Source organism: Patella vulgata, chromosome 4, assembly GCF_932274485.2.
Source record: "Patella vulgata chromosome 4, xgPatVulg1.2, whole genome shotgun sequence".
NCBI classification, from domain to species: domain Eukaryota; kingdom Metazoa; phylum Mollusca; class Gastropoda; family Patellidae; genus Patella; species Patella vulgata.
Window position 1 is genome coordinate 29990978 of NC_065882.2, and position 20026 is coordinate 30011003.

The 20026-nt window shown below is 36.9% G+C and overlaps 1 protein-coding gene across 1 annotated transcript in view; it reads left to right on the plus strand.

Annotated features, from left to right (window-relative positions):
• The window catches only part of LOC130012428 (mucin-5AC-like), a 539248-nt gene that overhangs the window by 281235 nt on the left and 237987 nt on the right, over positions 1–20026 (plus strand). The window contains exon 15 of the mRNA XM_056100369.1: positions 838–894. The gene's annotated coding sequence lies outside the window, so the exon portion shown is untranslated. The remainder of the gene's footprint in view (positions 1–837; positions 895–20026) is intronic.

Below are 20026 nucleotides of genomic sequence, written 5' to 3' on the forward strand. Positions count from 1 at the left end.
TTAAGGCCCTTGTTCACTTTAAAAAATCTTGTGGACCCTCTAGAGGCGAACGTTAATTTTTGATTGGCTTTAAATTTATACACAGTGTTTAAGGTCATGAGCCGAAAAAGCCTATTGATTTTCAGCGATATCCGATAATTACTGCCAGAGTTATGGCCCTTGATGACTTCAAAAAATCTTGTGGACGCTCTAGAGGCCAAAGTTAATATTCGATTGACTTTAAATTTATACACAGTGTTTAAGGTCATGAGACGAAGAATCCTATTGATTTTCAGCGATATCCGATAATTACTGCCACAATTATGGTTGCCTGGCAACCTATCTTTTAGCTTGTGGTCACTCTGAAGGTCACAGTTATTATCTGATTTTAAAAATCGTTTGAATATATCACCGTAACACCATAATAAAGGTTGAGTTCAAATTTCCTGAAAATCAAACCAAAACTGCCGGACAAAATGGCCGCAGCTTGTATGCGAAAGGTGTAAAAATATGGTATATCAAGGTTGTGGACCCTGTAGAGGTCACAATTTTAATCTGATTTTGATCAAACTTGAAATGCATGTTTATAACCAAAAGATCTTGGTTCCTTTCGATATTGGCGCATATCGAATTGTAACTTCATGAATTATGGCCCTTGATTGTAGGAAAAATCACATTTTTTTAGCTTGTTCTCTATCCTTCTCTCGAAAATCTTGGCGTATCCTGCCTGGCAGCCGCTGGTTTTAAATGCATCCACTGTCTACAACCTCAAACAACTTAGCTGCTGTAAGCATATATGTTTCGTTGCCAACAATCTATCATTATGATTACGTATATGATGAATGTTTTAAATACTAGGTGACAGTAGAATATTTCCAGTTATTACATGCTGTATCAGCTCCATTACCAGTACAGGTACTACTATAATTCATTATTATGCACACATAAATTAGCAGTTATCTTTAAAAATTTAAAACTAATTAATATTGTTGACATATATTTGTTAGAATATACTAGTAGACAAACTTTGGCATCCTCATTTATGATATCTTTAGTTCGTTTTAGAAAACTTTTTTAATCAAATTGTTTTTGGAGACATTCTGTAGATATATGTCAATCAAATCTGCATGTTTGAGATTGAAGTTCAAATATTGAAAAATATACTAGTAGACAAACTTCGGCATCCTCATTTATGATATCTTTAGTTCTTTTTAGAAAACTTTTTTAATCAAATTGTTTTTGGAGACATTCTGTAGATATACGTCAATCAAATCTGCATGTTTGAGATTCAAGTTCGAATATTGAAAAATGAGCTAGTTGTTTTTCGTTATTCGCCAATATCAAAAACAAAAATCGAGGTAACTTCACACTGCCATAAACTTCATTATATATACATATAGAGCAGTTTGAAATAAAACAATCAAGTTAAAGCTGCGATTCACCAGAGGGTTAATAAACTTTTTATCTGTTTAAGAAGTAAGTGTTGATAAGTGTTTTTTATATAGTAATTAAAATCTTTGATTAGAAACTATCTTGATCGCGCAGTTATGGATAGAAATGAGTCATCCTTCAAGCTGGAAATATGGCATACATGTGCCCCGTCTTCATTAGCCTGGATGGTGCAGGAAAGTAGGATGTTAAACCTCATTTTTCATTTCTTTTCATATTTATACACTTATCGCCCTATTTCAATTGGATTGTGAACGCAATAGAGGCTACAGTATTTAACATATTTTTTATATGCCCACATTTTTGTGTGGATGTAGATTGTCGTTGCCCCTGTCTGTCCACAATTTGTGGACAATTTTATTCTGATTTTGACGAAACTTGAAATAATGGTTTATCTCCTAAAGTAGGGGTTTCAGGTCAAAGTTTCAAATGACAAGATGTTTTTTTTCAAATATTTTGTGAAAATATACATAAAATAATAATAGTAATAATAATAGTTTATTTTTATATGCTACCCTTTTTTTTTTATTTCATCAAAATATTCTAATTAGATCCAAAGTTATGGAATTTTAAAATCTGAGATCGTCGTCAATGATGTAATCAAAATGCTCTATACCAGTCAATGGCACCAAAATAAGGGCATACCGTATTTTTCGGTGTATAAGGCGCACTTTTTTAACCAAATATTTTATTTTCTAGAAGGGGTGCGCCTAATACATAATGTTAAGCGAATCCAGGCTTTTCCCGTGTAGACACCGAAGTCGGGAGTTCAACAAATAACTGCCCTATAATCAACACATGTCGACCGGGTGACGCTACCTCAAAAGTTTATGATAAATTACCACACAAATTAAACACAATACTGTTTCCTTTCGTGTCCATTTATATTTGTCAGTAATATTTTAGATAGTTTAAAATTCGTCAATAATTATCGCCCGTATTTCTGTTATTTCGTGCATAAAAATTAAAAAAGATGTCAACATTTTAGGCTATCCCGTGTACAGTATAGTGTTTGTCATAACCGGCAATGCAAACACCATCGGCCGATAGCCGTTCAATGTTAACGATGTTTTAAAAAATAGCATACGTATCGTTAATATTTCTTGCTAATTCTACATCGTATATTTCTGCTATTCCGTATACTCTTGGCCATTATCGGCAGTCCTCGCACATCCCCGTTCAAGGTCAGTGGTGCTGTCAGTCAAGTTGACGAATAGGGCGGGATATGCATTCATACAAGCATTTCCATTGGCTCAATATAAGTCATTGGTAGTAAGGGTGGGATTAGAGTTAAACTGACATATATTGAAGTTGTTCTCTTATCGCCCGTATTTCTGTTATTTCGTGCATAAAAATTAAAAAAGATGTCAACATTTTAGGCTATCCCGTGTACAGTATAGTGTTTGTCATAACCGGCAATGCAAACACCATCGGCTGATAGCCGTTCAACGTTAACGATGTTTTAAAAAATAGCATACGTATCGTTAATATTTTTTGCTAATTCTACATCATATATTTCTGCTATTCCGTATACTCTTGGCCATTATCCCCGTTCAAGGTCAGTGGTGCTGTCAGTCAAGTTGACGAATAGGGCGGGATATGCATTCATACAAGCATATGAATTGAAGTTGTTCTCTTGTCTACGATATCACCCCTGGTGGAAGTGGGCGGCAAACTCTAGAAACGACGACAACGAAGTTGTTCTGTCTAACCTGTTCTCGAAACGGCAAATCTTCACGCCGTCTATGATTGACAGTTAACCCATTCTTTCTCAATGTGTGGATAACATGCGGCGCTCTATCTATTTGCTTTATCTATTACCGCACTCTTTAGCGGTTCGTCTCGTAGTCATTCTGAATAAATTTATTTACTATACATTGCTGTAACTTATATATTTAGCCGTTTCAAGTTACCGATAGTTTTCATGCAACGAAGATTCACTGATTAACCTATTGTTATAATTTACCGGTGTCGTTAATTATCTACCGGTGAGTTGTCATCGTATGCTTTATGAAGTTGTTTGTTGTTCACAAAATCATTGTTTCTTTGATTGGTATTAAAAATGCTATTGTCTTATGATACTGATAGATATAAATGGCCTCAATCTAGGTATTGTCATGCTTCGTGTAGTGGGCAAGACAATTGACACAATCGTTTGATTGTCAGTTGTTTGGATAGTATAAAATAAACTAGAATTATTGTTTCTCTTTTTACCGGTAGTCAGGATTTAAGCCGTGAGTAACTGATCATGATAATTATTTCTACAGTTTTTTATTTCATTTGTTTATCATCAATACCTATTCATTTATCACAGCCAATTGCTCGTGAATTTAACAGGATGTAATAGACAGCCATTTGTGTTGTGGGCGGGACTCTAACGACAATTTGACTACCGTACAAGCGCCAGAATTACCACTTAAGTTATGAAACAATTCAATTGAAAGTTGTAATTAATATAAAGTCTTATGCAATTCAAAAAATGTATATAGAGTTTAATTTCATAAAGAAATATATATAAAGCTTGATACAGCTAAATATCGGTAATTATTATAACTGTAAACAGTAAAGTTTGGCTCAGTTACTGGAGATCGCAGGTGTATTTGAATCACGTATGGTAACTATGGTATGGCACCTGTTTCACAAGGCGCTGGAGAAGGGTGTGCCTAAACCATGCATTTTTATTTTTTCCTGAAACACCTCTGCCAAACTCGCCCTGCGCCTTATCTACGCATGCGCCTAATACACCGAAAAATACGGTAAGCGGTATTTTCCCTTCAGAATTGTAGTACCAATTTTAAAACTGAAATCCGCACGTTATAGTCATCTAAGATTTATTAAAATCATAATAATTTGAATGATAATATGTCAAATATTTATAATCTGGATGATACCACAAAAAAGTAGGCTATAATTAGTTGAAATTTAGCAAATTTCAGTCAGCAAAACACATAAATCCCGTTTTTTACGGCTGTAATTGTCGGATCTCGGGGTATCGCGCACCATAACAATCATAAATATGTTATCTATTGTTTGATTGGTTCTATATGAAAATCTGCCGGAAACTAACGTGCGGATTCACCAATGAAGTGAGTCGTAGCAATGAAAAATCCCCGGTCGCGTGACATCAGAGCGGTATTTTCCCGCGAGCGTCTCCTGTAAATAAACGGTAATTTTGCTTACATTTCGATTGTTTTTGAGCCCGAATCTTTGTAGATATTGAGATTGATATTAAACTATTACAATGCAATTGCTAGTTATACATTTTACATAAAATGGTAATTCAGAATCGTAGATTGAAGTGGGCTTTATTTCAGCCGCTGGATGTCCGATTTCACGCTAAAGTCACGTGACCTGAAACCCCTACCTAAAGATTTCGGATCCTTTCAATATTGGCGGCATGTATCGGACAGTAACTTCATGGCTCTGATTGTACGAAAAACATGGTTTTTTTTAGCTTTTGGACCCTCTATAGGCCACAATTTTTATCCAATTTATCACCGTTACACCATAATGATATGAGTTTGAATTTAATGAACAACGGACCGAAACTGCCTGACAAACAGGCCATTCCCCATACGGAAAAAGGTTGTGGACCCTATAGAGGTTACATTTTTTTTTTATCAGATTTCAATGAAACTTAAAATATATGTTTATGGCATGTTTTTTTTTTTAAAAGGGCACCATAGGTTCCCAATCCCATCTGAATTATGAAATTCCAATTCCTCTTACAAAATCCCTGTCTCAGGGAAGATTGATACATATTCTTCCAAAATATATTTTAAAAAAGATAATTTTTTGCAAAATAATTTTTTTTATTGAACATTATATCTAACATATTGGAATTTTTTGAATCGTATCACTCTAGATGAAATTATATCAAATGCAAACAATGCACATTAAAATTCATATAAATAGCAATCTCTATAGGTAGAATATACTTTGAATTATGTTAAATGAATGAAGATGCTATTATTTTTGGGTCATAAGACAGTAAAGATGACCATTTTGGTAAATATAAAATGTCTCTTTTGAATTGGCACATTTATTTTCCTTTCAGATATTAACTGTTGCTTATATATATTAATAATTTTCTTCAAAAGTTTAATGTAATAATACATTATCTAAACCTGAAGTTTTATGGGATATGATTTACAAATTAATTTTTAATTTAAAAATTAATTGCATTGCAAATGTTAAATGTGGACAGACATTCTGGCAGATTTGTAACATTAGCACTAAAGTTTGAAGAAAATTTCTATTTATAGTGTTGATGTAAAAGTAGTTACTGAGATTTTTTACATGCTAAATAAAGCATAATATTAAGAATTTAAGATTAATATAATAACATATAATCATATATTTTAATAACCTAAAATTTAAACATTTATCGGGCATGCAACTGTTGCTAACGTTACATAAGGACAGACGTGGACATTTTATAAATAACTGTATTACTTGAATTATTGTTTTTATCTAAAAATAAAAATAGTCCGCAATGAAAGGTATTAATAAATTGTATCGTATTTCTACCCTTGGGCGAGTTTTAAATTCAAAATCGGACAAAAAGTATTTTAAAGCATGTGCTAACGTTACGTAAGGACAGATGGTTTATTTAATCGGTCTGACAATTGACACATTAGCACTTTTGGGGGTCAAAGTCATTTTGATTGAGTGAATAAGACGAGAATGCCGACCGCCATGTTTATACATTGGGAATTGGAAAGCCGGTTTTCTTTTCTAAAGGCCGTAAGGAAAGTGATACATCTTGAGTAAATAACGCTGAGAAAGGCGAATTAGTGGTGCTAACGTATCAAGAGTGCTAACGTTAATATTTTTGGACAGACAACTGTAAAAACGGCATAATCAATCGACTACCTGTGTCAAATTATCCGTATCCTGTGTGGAAGATCGAGACTACATTCAAGCTTCGTTTGCAGCAGTTATTCAAATTCTATCACGTAATATGAAGCCGAAAAGAAATATTAAAATAATGCTAACATTTCGCTAAAACTGGACAGACATCAATTGGACGAAACGTTAGCAATATATAAGCATGGGAATTTGATTTTCCAAACCATTTTCCTGCTTTTTTTAAATGGCATATACTAAAACATAAACAGCCATTCCACAAATGAACAAATTTATTTCCATGTGACGTAAAAATACAAAGTTTACAAAACAAATGTAAGACCACTTCAATAATGTAGTGGATGGACAGACTAGTCAAATTTTCACTGGGGTTTGAACAATTCAATTTTCGGAACTTGTTATTTTTCTCATCAGTATATTTTTAAGTCTGTTTTAAAGAAGACACACTTGCCATTATAATTATACAAAAATAAATTAAAAATTTTAAAACAAATGTTATTTCAATGTATTCTAAAATCTTGATAAAAAATGATGGGAAAAATGTCTGTCTTAAATGATGTAATTCATTAAAATATTTGTAACTTATTTTAATAAAAAAAATACATCAATAAACCTGGTATTAAGTATTTTATATGTTCAGTAAGAAAAATATTTAAAAACTCTTTTTCTCTTTTCTAATAAAACCATTACATTTGTTAGATACCCACTGGTACACTTTATTATGAAACATGCCTTATATCCCAAAGATCTGGGTTCCTTTTGATACTTGGGCGTATCGGATTGTAACTTCCTGGATTATGGTCCCTGATTTACATAAGATTGCTTTTTATTTTAGCTTGTTCTCTGTCCATCTCTTGCAAAATGTGTTTGTTTCTTGCCTGGCAACTGCTGGTTTTATTTTAGTGTGAAACATTAGGGCCATGAGAAGACAAACCCTATTGATATTCAGCATTCCGCGACCTTCCATTGCAGAGTTATGTCCCCTTTTTATACACCCACATTTTCATGTGGATGTATATTGTCGTTGCCCCTGTCTGTCCGTCCACAATTTGTATGTGGACACTCTACAGGTCACAATTTTTATCCAATTTTGACGAAACTTGAAATATAGGTCTATCTCCCAAAGATCTCGGTTCCTTTCGATATTGGCATGTATTGGACCATAACTTCGTGGATTATGGCCCCTGATTGTATGAAAATTCATGGTTTTAGCTTGTGGTCCCTCTAGAGGTCACAATTTTTATCACCGTTGCACCCGTGAAAATCGGACCAAAACTGCCGGACAAAATGGCTGCCCCTTGTACGCAAATAGCCTCCCTACCTCCCTTTTTTTAGTGCTACCATGCCACCCTTTTTATCACCAATCTGCGTTTAGCTATTCGCTATTTTATATCTATTTTATCATCACACCACACCACTATTTTAACACCACACCCCTTTTTAAGCGCGACTATGCCACTTTTTTATTACTATTCCACGTTTAGCTACTCGCCTTACGTCACAATACGATACCCGACGTCATAGCAACTCTTCAACCAATATGGACGTCTGTCATCAATGCGGAAAAGTATTCTTCAAAAAGTGTCACCTACTTCGCCACCTCAAAGAGAGTCATGCGGCACCGAAGTTCACCTGTGTCACCTGTAATAAACCTTACAGGAGAATGGAATATCTGCGAAAACATAATTGCAAGGGGCACCTCGTCCTCCCCAGGACCAACTACAAGAAGCCATTGCTATAAGCATTGAAGACTTAAGTATCAGCCGCCCGTCTACAAGTCATTCCACGGAAACGCTGCGTGTGGAATCCCCCACACCTGTGGCCACCACTAGTGACCAAATCAAATGAGCCCACGCCTACCTACACCAGAAGGGGCACCATTCCCATGTTTCACTAACTGGGATTTCTGTGTTACCCCCAACCATTTACAAACAGAAACTTGGGAAACAGATCAAGTCGGAGCGACATTTGGAGGTACCGAAACCCAGCCTCAGATATACTCTTCCAAATCACCCCGGAAAGATCCCTACATGAAGAACTCCAGCGGGATCCGACGCTGGCCTGCCAGCTCACCTCTGCCGATCTACAAAACTCTGCTTTCATTACTAGTCTATTAAACCCTTAATAATCTTTTTTCCTTTTTTCCTCATTCCTTCTTATTCTCTTCCCCTTCTAGCCCTCGGCCCTCAGACCCTACCTGGGTCTGTTTTCCCCTATCTATCCAACCAGTCTGAAGAGTTCAATACAAACGAAACTAGTCCCCCGCCTTAACCCAAAACCTTGGTTACGGACAGACACGTCTACTATGTATCATATTTTCTTATTCCTTGCCTAACCCCGGTATTTTGCATAACCATGAACTTAGCCATAATGCCAAACCCCGGCACTCAGCAAAATCATGACCCCCCCCCCCCATAATACCGGAATAGTATTAATAGAACTTCACTTTTGAGTCTAATCAGTCTGAAGAGTTCAATACGAACGAAACTAGTTTGTAAGCGGTCACGATAAATTCCCCCTGTAAAAATTCTATTGTTTCATCTCTTTATTCAACGGTCTCTCCTCTAACGCAGCCAGCGTTCACTATTTTACAAATAAATTCATCAAAACATCGCCCATTCAACAGCCATTGTTGAATGAATGAATGATACCATCTTGTCGTTCTTTGTAACACCCCAGCTAATCCCGTGAGTAGTAGTTAATTAGCCTGGAGGTCGGGTGTTCGATCCCTGCATTGGCCAAGAAAGTTCATTCAGATTTTCCGGCGTGGTTTCCCCTTGTCAGTGATGCAGGATGGAGGGCCTGGCAATGACAGCTGTCTAGTCGTTCGGATGGGACGGAAAACCGAGGTCCCATGTACACATTGGCGTGCACGTAAAAGATCCCTTGGCAGTTGGAAAATTTCCCTCATAGCACACTGTATGGCGTATGCCCGTCTTCATTAGCCCAGGTTAGAAGCAGAACAGTAGGATGTTAAACCCCATTTCATTTCATTTCAGTAGTTAATTAACTGGACCCCCACTGATCAGGTAAAAAGAAATGTAAAAATAACAATCAACCCGGGATTATCTGTTAATTAATCTTTTGTTTTATTAAACGACTAACCTGATCATTGTTTTCACGCGTAACGACACATTATTTGATACTGATTGAATAAAATAAAAGTACCGAGTTTTGTCACGATCATCTAGTATCTCTTTTCCATTGCCACTTTGTTGTTAAACAGACATTTTAGCGCCTCCTATAATATTACATATGGAGTTACAACTCCTGTAAATAGGAGATAAAATCAGCGATGGTTTTTGTTCGCGTGCTTTTTTGATAAAATAAAATAAATTCATCGATTTTCTTCACAAAAATGGATAAATATTATCGAATGCATCACAACGGTAGACAGTAGTATCGAAGGTTGGTACAAAATGATAAGTTTACAGAAGTTATGTGCGAGACTTGAGTAAAGAATTTTCGTTCGGCGCAAGATTCAGCGACGGTCAAAATTACCGATGCAAGTATTGATGTTCGCTTCCAATGCATCTAAGCGTAAAAGTTAATTTATATCAGCACAAAAAGCAACAAGATTTTATTAAAGATACATTATGGGAGATTTTTATAGAGAGTTGGCCTTTCTTGCTATAACAGTTCAAAAGTAGACGATGAAAGAAGAATATATTGAAAATTTCAGTCAAATTACTTTATTCTGAACAAAGTTATCAGCCTTGTAATATTTGACTAGAAATGGTAGTCAAATATATACTGAGCGCCATGGAAAACGCATCACTTTTTTTTCCCAAATATTTTATTACTAGGTGGTTTTGTATGTATAATATTATGCAATACTATGAACCATTGTTTCACACAATGCTCCCAAACGCAAAAAATAACGGCCCAAGTGCACAAAAAAAAATTGCACGAGATGCACATGAAAAACTCAATATTCACGTGCAGCATTGTGTGTGAGCCCTTTAAAAGTATGTTTTCAACTTAATGTGCAGTACATGAACTGTGAAACGTCAATCTGTCGTAATTTGTTGTTGGACGTGTGAAGGAATCGAGCTAGTGATGCCGAGACTTACTGAAAATCAACGGAATGAAACCATGGGAATGTCCAGGGCTGGCATGTCTACACGTGCTATTGCCAGACACTTCAATTGTCATCAGTCCACTATTGTAAGGTTGGTAACGTGTTCGAGTTACTGGATCAACACGTGACCGTCAACGTCCTGGTCCACAACGCGTTACAACCCAGACTCAAGACCGCTACATCCGGGTCACTCATCTGCGTGACAGATTCCGCCCAGTGACTCAAACAGGTGCAGCAGTCGTCGGAAGACAAGGACCAGTAAGTGCCAACACCGTAAGACGTTGTCTAAGAGAAGTAGGACTCCGTGCACGTCGACCTTATGTTGGAGCTATCCTCAGGGATCATCACCATCAGTGGCGTTTGATATGGGCTCAAGGACACCAGACATGGAGAAGAGTAGACTGGCAAAGTGTGCTCTTCAGTGATGAGAGTCGCTTTCATCTTTATCACGCTGATGGCCGTCAACGTGTGGAGACGTCTTGGGGGAAAGTCTTGCAGACTGCTGCGTCTTCAAAACGAATCGATGGGGTGGGGGAAGTGTAATGGTGTGGGGAGGCTTCACATTTCATCACCGGACCGCCCTACACATTTGAAGGGGTCGCGTTAATGCTGTAGCCTACCGTGATAATGTCTTGCAACCAATTGTTGTTCCGATGTTTCGAGCGCACCCACAACTTCCGCACCCACAACAACAGGATAATGCACGTCCGCATACCGCCCGTTTTAGTATGGACTACCTGGCTGCTAACAACATCAATGTCTTGGACTGGCCAGCCATGTCTCCGGACATGGCACCGATAGAACATGTCTGGGATGAGATTGGACGCCGTCTGTATCGGAGACCACAGATGCACACCATTGCTGCTTTACAAGCTGCTCTTGTCCAGGAATGGAACAATTTGCCCCAGGCCTTCTTTCAAACATTGGTAAATTCCATGCGACGTCGCTGCACAGCGTGCGTAAGAGCCCGTGGAGGACACACGCACTACTGACATCTGTGTCGTACTTTTGGTTTTGACCCCATCTGACTATGTACCGTTGATTACAGATTAAACATCCATAAGTGTACAAATGTGTTGTTATTGATGTGTTCCCATTTGAATATTGTTCACAATAAGAAGCAAAGTAAATAAGATATGTTTACAGGATCATTTTGTTATACGAAAAACTAAGTGATGTGTTTTCCATGGCGCTCAGTATATCTTCACCTTGGCTGATCGTTTGATTGACAGGCGTTAACTCCAAGTAACGTTTTCAATGGCTTGAGATGGGGTTGCAGTTCATTTCGTATCACATTTATTTTTACTACAAATTAAAAATAAGACTTTTATTATATAGATAAGAAACGAAAGTTTGAAAGGAATGGACCAAATCAATGAGGCATAATTATAGCCGACTTCTTGTTAGGCTGCGTGTACTCTTGTACTGTAACGTGACTACGTGACTCCCGAAACAGACAAATAATAGGAAACACTACAGTGATCCAATGGGGCTGCTATTCAACTGGGATGATGTTAGCTGTGATGTTTATCAATTTCCATAATTTTTCTGTAAACGCAAGTGACAAAAGAGCGTATAATACCAACATCCAAACTCTCATTTTAACCACAACTGAACATAATATCAAGGCCGTATATATCGAACTTTCAATCAAATTGACTGACATGCGGCATCGCTTAACAGCGGCCTCGCTTCGTACACTCTATCATAGAGGTCACAATTTTTATCCGATTTTGTTGAAACTTGAAATGTAAGTTTATAACCCAAAGATCTCAGTTCCTTTCGATATTCGCGCATATAGGACCGTAACTTCCTGAATTATGGCCCCTGTTTGTACAAAAAATCACGTTTTTAGCTTGTGGACCCTATAGAGGTCATCATTTTTATCCGATTTAAAAAAACGTATTATTATATCACCGTTACACCCTAGGGACGACCAAGTTAGAATTTCGTGAAAATTGGCCCAAAATTGACAGACAAAATGGCCGCCGTTCGTTCTCATTACCCAAAGATCTTGGTTCCTTTCGATATTCGCACATATCGGACCGTAACTTCCTGAATTATGGCCCCTGATTCTACGAAAAATCGCGTTTTTAGCTTGTGGACCCTATAGAGGTCATAATTTTTATCCGATTTAAAAAAACGTATTATTATATCACCGTTACACCATAAGGACGGCTGAGTTCGAATTTCGTGAAAATCGACCCAAAACTGACAGACAAAATGGCCGCTCTTCCTTCTCAAATAGGGTAAAAGTATGGTATATCAAGGTTGTGGATCCTATGGAGGTCACAATTTTTATCCGATTTTTATACGCCCACATTGAAATGTGGTCGTATATTGTCGTCGCCCCCGTCCATCCGTCGGTCCGGCGTCCAAAATTTCTTGTGGACGCTCTATTGGCTAAAGTTAATATCCGATTGACTTTAAATTTATATACAGTGTTTAAGGCCATGAAATGAAGAAGCCTAATGATTTTCAGCGATTTCCGATAATTACTGTCAGAGTTATGGCCCTTGATCACTTCAAAAAATCTTGTGGACGCTCTAGAGGCGAAAGTTAATATCCGATTGACTTTAAATTTATACACAGTGTTTAAGGTCATGAGACGAAGAAGCCTATTGATTTTCAGCAATTTCTGATAATTACTGCCAGAGTTATGGCTCTTGATCACGTCAAAAAAATCTTGTGGACTCTCTAGAGGCCAAAGTTAATATCCTATTGACTTTAAATTTATACACAGTGCTTAAGGTCATGAGACCAAGAATCCTATTGATTTTCAGCAATTTACGATAATTACTGCCAGAGTTATGACCCTTGATCACTTTGAAAAATCTTGTGGACGCTCTAGAGTCTAAAGTTAATATCCGATTGACTTTAAATTTAGACACAGTGTTCAAGGTCATGAGACGAAGAAGTCTATTCATTTTCAGCTCTAGAGGCCAAAGTTACTATCCGATTTACTTTAAATTTATACACAGTGTTTAAGATCATGAGATGAAGAATCCTATTGATTTTTAACGATTTCGATAATTACTGCCAGAGTTATGGCACTTGATCACTTTGAAAAATCTTGTGGACGCTCTAGAGGCCAAAGTTAATATCCGATTGACTTTAAATTTATACACAGTGTTTAAGGTCATGAGATGAAGAATCCTATTGATTTTCAACGATTTCGGATAATTACTGCCAAAGTTATCGCCCTTGATCACTTTGAAAAATCTTGCGACGCTCTAGAGGCTAAAGTTATCATCCGATTGACTTCAGATCGAAACACAGAGTTTAAGGTCTTAAGACGGACAAGTATATTGATTTTCAATGAATCTTTATGACAGCTAAATCCATGATGTTAAAAGTTTCATATACTAAACGTTAGCATGGGGCAGAACTTTATAAAAACCAAACAAATTCTAATGGTTTTCTGATAATTACTAAATGAGTTGTTACTCTTAATCAGATTTAAATGTATTATAAATGTTTCATTACCGAAAAAAGTAAAAATATGCGACAACTCTTGTTGACTGCCCGGACGATATAGCTGCTGTGGGCGTATGTTTCGTTGCCTGGCAGCCTATCTTTTTGTTATACGACCAGATTTGGTTTCAACAATGTAAACCAATAACGAATTTGTCTTTTCAAAAACAGCTCGCTTGGTGCACACCCAGTAGCAGTGTGTAGAGTAATCTGTATGTTAATAAAAAGTTATCAAGTCTATGTTGTAGAGATAAGTTGGTAGACCTTCCAAAACTTGTTTTAGTAAACCTTGTTTAACTGTTTGTACTGATCTTTCTGCAGCCCCATTTGATGCAGAATGATATGGTGGAGTTAAAATTTGACGCACTCCATTTTTACTTAGAAAATCCTTTAATTCATAACTGATAAACTGATGACCGTTATCTGATACCACATTCTTTGGAAGACCATATGATGCAAATAATGTTCTTAAAGTGTCTATGGTTTTACGGGATGTAGTACTGGTCATATGAAATACTTCAAGCCACTTGGAAAAGCTATCAATAACTATTAAGAAATGATGTCTCTGAAATTCAGCAAAATCGATGTGCAATCGTTGCCACACGCGTTTAGGCCATTTCCAAGCACAGGCACTTGAAGGGATTAAAATAAAACTTCTTACTACTCTTTGGCTATATATTACAGTAATAAGGAGGTGTATCAGCTGACATATGTGCCCCCCCCCCCCCCAACACAGAGGACACAGTTTTACGTCTACGCAAGTTGCAGAAATAAAATTGTTTAATTATAGATATCACCTTTATAAAGTCATTTTACTTTTGATCCATTAAATTCGAGATCAGCTATGTATGAAGGTCAATTTTAGTTTTTGGTAACACGCCTCGACCAATCAAAAATCAGGGCTTCCCCAGCATGACGTCGTTGACCTCATTTCGTCTTACTTCCGGTCCGTCTAAGATATGAATAGCCAAGTGATCACGCTTCAAGTTTGATTTGTAATTAATAACGCTGTAAAATGACCAATTTAATTACATTGGAAGGTGTATAATGATCAAATAAAGTCTTGTTGACAATAAAAACGATGGGAAGTGTTAGAACTAGTGAGTATTGTGAGATGATAGCAGACGAAATGTCGTCAACAAGTCAAAACAAAATGTCAGCTGATACACCTCCTTATTACTGTAATATATAGTCAAAGAGTAGTAAGAAGTTTTATTTTAATCCCTTCAAGTGCCTGTGCTTGGAAATGGCCTAAACGTGTGTGGCAACGATTGCACATCGATTTTGCTGAATTTCAGAGACATCATTTCTTAATAGTTATTGATAGCTTTTCCAAGTGGCTTGAAGTATTTCATATGACCAGTACTACATCCCGTAAAACCATAGACACTTTAAGAACATTATTTGCATCATATGGTCTTCCAGAGGATGTGGTATCAGATAACGGTCATCAGTTTATCAGTTATGAATTAAAGGATTTTCTAAGTAAAAATGGAGTGCGTCAAATTTTAACTCCACCATATCATTCTGCATCAAATGGGGCTGCAGAAAGATCAGTACAAACAGTTAAACAAGGTTTACTAAAACAAGTTTTGGAAGGTCATACCAACTTATCTCTACAACATAGACTTGACAACTTTTTATTAACATACAGATTACTCTACACATTGCTACTGGGTGTGCACCAAGCGAGCTGTTTTTGAAAAGACAAATTCGTAATTGGTTTACATTGTTGAAACCAAATCTTGAACAGACTGTCACTCATAAACAAGAGCTGCAAGCAAGGGATCATGACAGAAGAGTTAGAGTGCATTCATTTGACGTCGGACAATTCATTCAGGTTAAAAACTTTTGAGGAGACATTAATAGGTGGATTTCTGGTCGTATAACAAAAAGATAGGCTGCCAGGCAACGAAACATACGCCCACAGCAGCTATATCATCCGGGCAGTCAATTTGTTGTACGCAGTAAAAACGAGTGCACAGTGTATAAAGTGCTGAAGACTTTTATTATTAATGATCAATAAAATTGAAGTTGTTTGATGAAAAAAAATCTCCTGGATTCTCCTGTTTTTTTCATTGCTGGTCTCCTGTTTTTTTCATTGCTGGTCTCCTGTTTTTTCATACCTGGGTGTTGACACGTCTGGAGTCACAGTGGCTAAATGGGTTACATGCTGGCTCGCTAGTCTGGAGGTTGGGTGTTCGATCCTTGCATTGGCCGAGAAAGTTCATCCAAATTTTCTGGCATGGTTCCTCCTTGTCAGTGATGCAGGACCGAGCGCCTGACTAGGACAGCTGTCTAGTCGTTCGAATGGTACGAAAAAATGAGGTCATGTGTACACATTGGCCTGCACTTAAAAGACAGTTGGAATTCGATAGAAGAGTGAGCCGTAGTGCCACTGTCCGGGAAAAATTTCCCTCATAGCACACTATATGGCGCAAGCCCGTCTTCATTAGCCCAGAGCAGAATAGTAGGACGTTAATCCCCATTTCATTTCATTTCATTTCAAACCAGCGGCTGATACACCTTCTTATTACTGTAATATATAGTCAAAGAGTAGTAAGAAGTTTCATTTTATTCCCTTCAAGTGCCTGTGTTTCCAAGGTATCAATTGTGAGGCTGGTGGTGATTTTCTTAGTGCTAAACAAATTCCACAGCCGTGCACTTTATCTTCTATATCTTGATCGATTGAAGGCCACCATATGTAGCTTCTCGCTAGTGACTTCATCCTCTACATACCAGGATGGACTTCATGTAAGTCATTAAGTAAACATTCACAGAATTTTACAGGTATAATAACTCTCATACCCCAAAGTAAACAACCTTGATCTGTACTCAACTCGTCCTTTCATTTGAAATAAGGCTCCAGATTTGGCTGATTTACAGTATTTGGCCATCCATTTAATGTATACTGGAAGACAAGAGATAGAACAGGATCATTTCGAGTTGATTCAGCAATTTTCTGACTGTTAACAGGAAGTTCTTTTAAATATATGAAATAGTAAATATCTGCTTCTTCGGATGTGCTTGATTCAGACTTGTTAACTAGACATCTTGACATCGCATCAGCATTACAGTGATCTTCAGAACGTCGGTATACTATTCCATAGTTATAGGCAGAAAGAATCATTGCCCATCTCTGGAGTCGTTCAGCTGCCAGTGTTGGTACTGCCGCATGTGGACCTAGGATCGTTGTCAATGGTTTATGATCAGTCTCAAGAAGATCGTCCATACAAATACTGGTGGAAATTCTTGACACCAAATATGATTGACAACGCCTCTTTCTGATCATCTGGTTCAATGTGTGAAATAACACTTCCCACACCGTAAGAAGCGTCACAGGCTAACTTTAACGGCTTGCGTACATCATAGTTTGTTAAAAATCTACTGTTAAGAAGTTTCTTCTTACAATCAGCAAAGGCTTTCTCACAAGCATTGGTCCAATTCCAAGTAACATCCTTCTGTAAGAGTGTGTGTAAAGGGTGAAGCAATGTCGACAAATTGGGAAGGAATTTCCCATAATAGTTTATCAAACCTAAAAATGACTTTAGCTCAGATACATTGTTTGGGGATTTAGCTTTCCCAATGGCCCCTACTTTATCCTGTAGTGGATAGATTCCATCCTTATCCACTTTGTATCCTAAGTAATTTACGCAAGGTTTCATAAATACACATTTAGATAATTTAAGTCTAACTCCATGTTTCTGCAAACGCTGAAGAACTAGATAGACGCGTTTCAAATGTTCAGCCCTTGTAGGAGCACTGATGAGAATATCATCAAGTCGGCACATAACTCCTTCCATTTCCTGCAGGATTTGTTCTAGAACTGACTGGAAAATGGTTGGCGCAGACGAAACACCAAATGCTAGGCGATGACATTTAAATAGACCTTTATGTGTGTTTATGGTAATCAACTCTTCAGATTCTATCTCTAATTGTTGATAAGCACTCGACAAATCTAATTTTGTAAACAGTTCCTCCAGCTAATAAAAGGTTGCAAAGATATCCTCAGCGTTCGGAAGTGAATACTGTTGCACCTCTATACACTTATTCACCGTAACTTTATAATTGCCACATATTCGAATTGAGTTATCAGACTTAGGAACTATAACAATAGGTTTTGCCCATTTTGAGTATGTCACTGTTGAAATCACCCTATTACTTTCAAGGCGATCTAACTCTTTTTCTACAAGATCAGTTAGAGGATAAGGAACAGTTTTGTGTAAAATGTTAGCTTTAAAATAACAATGTGGAAATGTGGTCGTATATTGCCGTCGCCCCCGTCCGTCGGTCCGTCCGTCCATCGTCCACAATTTCTTGTGAACACTCTACAGACTACATTTATCAACCGATTGTTTTGAAATTGATATATGTTGTTTGTATAAGTGAGGTGAAGAAGCCTATTTAATTTCAATAACTTCTGTTAATTTCTTCTGGAGTTATGGCCCTTGTTTCACTTTGTTGCACCTTGTGAACGCTCTAACGACAAAAGTTATCAACCGATCTGTATGAAATTTATATGCATCATTTAAATTAGTAAAACAAAGAAGCCTATTGAATTTCAGGAATTTCCGTTAATTACATCTAGAGTTATGGCCCTTGTTTCACTTTGTTGAATCTTGTGAACGCTCTAATGACAACAGTTATCATCTGATCTGTTTGAAATTAATATGCATCATTTAAATTAGTGAAATGAAGAAGCCTATTGAATTTCAGCAATTTCCGTTAATTTCTTCTGGAGTTATGGCCCTTGTTTTACTTTGTTGCACCTTGTGAACATTCTAATGACAAAAGTTATCAACCAATCTGTATGAAATATATATGCATCATTTAAATTAGTAAAACAAAGAAGCCTATTGAATTTCAGCAATTTTCGTTAATTACATCTAGAGTTATGGCCCTTGTTTCACTTTGTTGAATATTGTGAACGCTCTAATGACAACAGTTATCATCCGATCTGTTTGAAATTGATATGCATCATTTAAATTAGTGAAATAAAGTAGCCTATTGAATTTCAGCAATTTCCTTTAATTACGCCGTGAGTTATGGCCCTTGTTTCACTTTGTTGTTCCTTGTAAATGCTCTAACGACAAAAGTTATTATCCGATCTGTATGAAATTTATATGTATCATTTAAATTAGTAAAACGAACAAGCCTATTGAGTTTCAGTTATAACCTAAATTAGTGAAATGAAGACGAACAAGCCTATTGAATGTCGGCAATTTCCATCAATTACGTCTAGAGATATGGCCCTTGATTTACTTTGTTGAACTTTGTGAACAACAAAAGTTATCAACCGATCTGTATGAAATTCTTATGCATTATTTGAATTATTGAAACGAAAAAAGCCTTTCGAATTTGAACAATTTCTGTAGATTGCTTCCAGAGTTACGGCCCTTGTTTTAGATTTTAGAACCTTGTGAACCTTCAAACAACGGAAATTATAATGTCATCTGTATGAAATTGTCTATTAAATTCCCCTAATTACCTACAAAAGAATAAATATGTGACAACCCTTGTCGACTGCTCGGACGATTTAGCTGCTGTGGGCGTATGTTTTGTTGCCTGGCAACCTATCTTAATATACTGCTGTACCTCTGGATCATTCTTGATTGCCTCTACACGAAAAACATTAGATTTATACCAATCTAATTTAACTTTTTCCAACCAATTTCTACCTAAAAGTATAGGGTTATCTCCCTTCACTACAATAATTGGTAAAGTTGCCTGCTGATTGTTGTATTTAACTGTGGCATCAAACTGTCCAAGCATAGGTAGTTGTTCTCTAGAATAGGCTTTTATTAGAACTTAGACTTGTGTAGTGAAACATTACCAAATTTCTCGGGAACAACACTCTGGAAATGCAGTCAAAGCAGCACCTGTGTCCACTTCCAATATGGTTGGAACAGCATTAACAGACATTTCAACGAGGTAGGGCGATTTATCACCATTGGCGTGGTAGACTGAATATAAACCAAACCTATCATCTTCACCTTCAGTTAAATAATGAGTATCATAACCCTTATTTCTCTTGGTTGGGGCCATTTTGGCTATGTGGCCCCTCTGCGAGCAAACAAAACTCTCAGATGTTCTAAAAGAACACTTGTTTGGCTAATGGCGGTTCCCACAACGAAAGTATCTCAATCAACACATTATGTCCTTTAGACGGTCCCT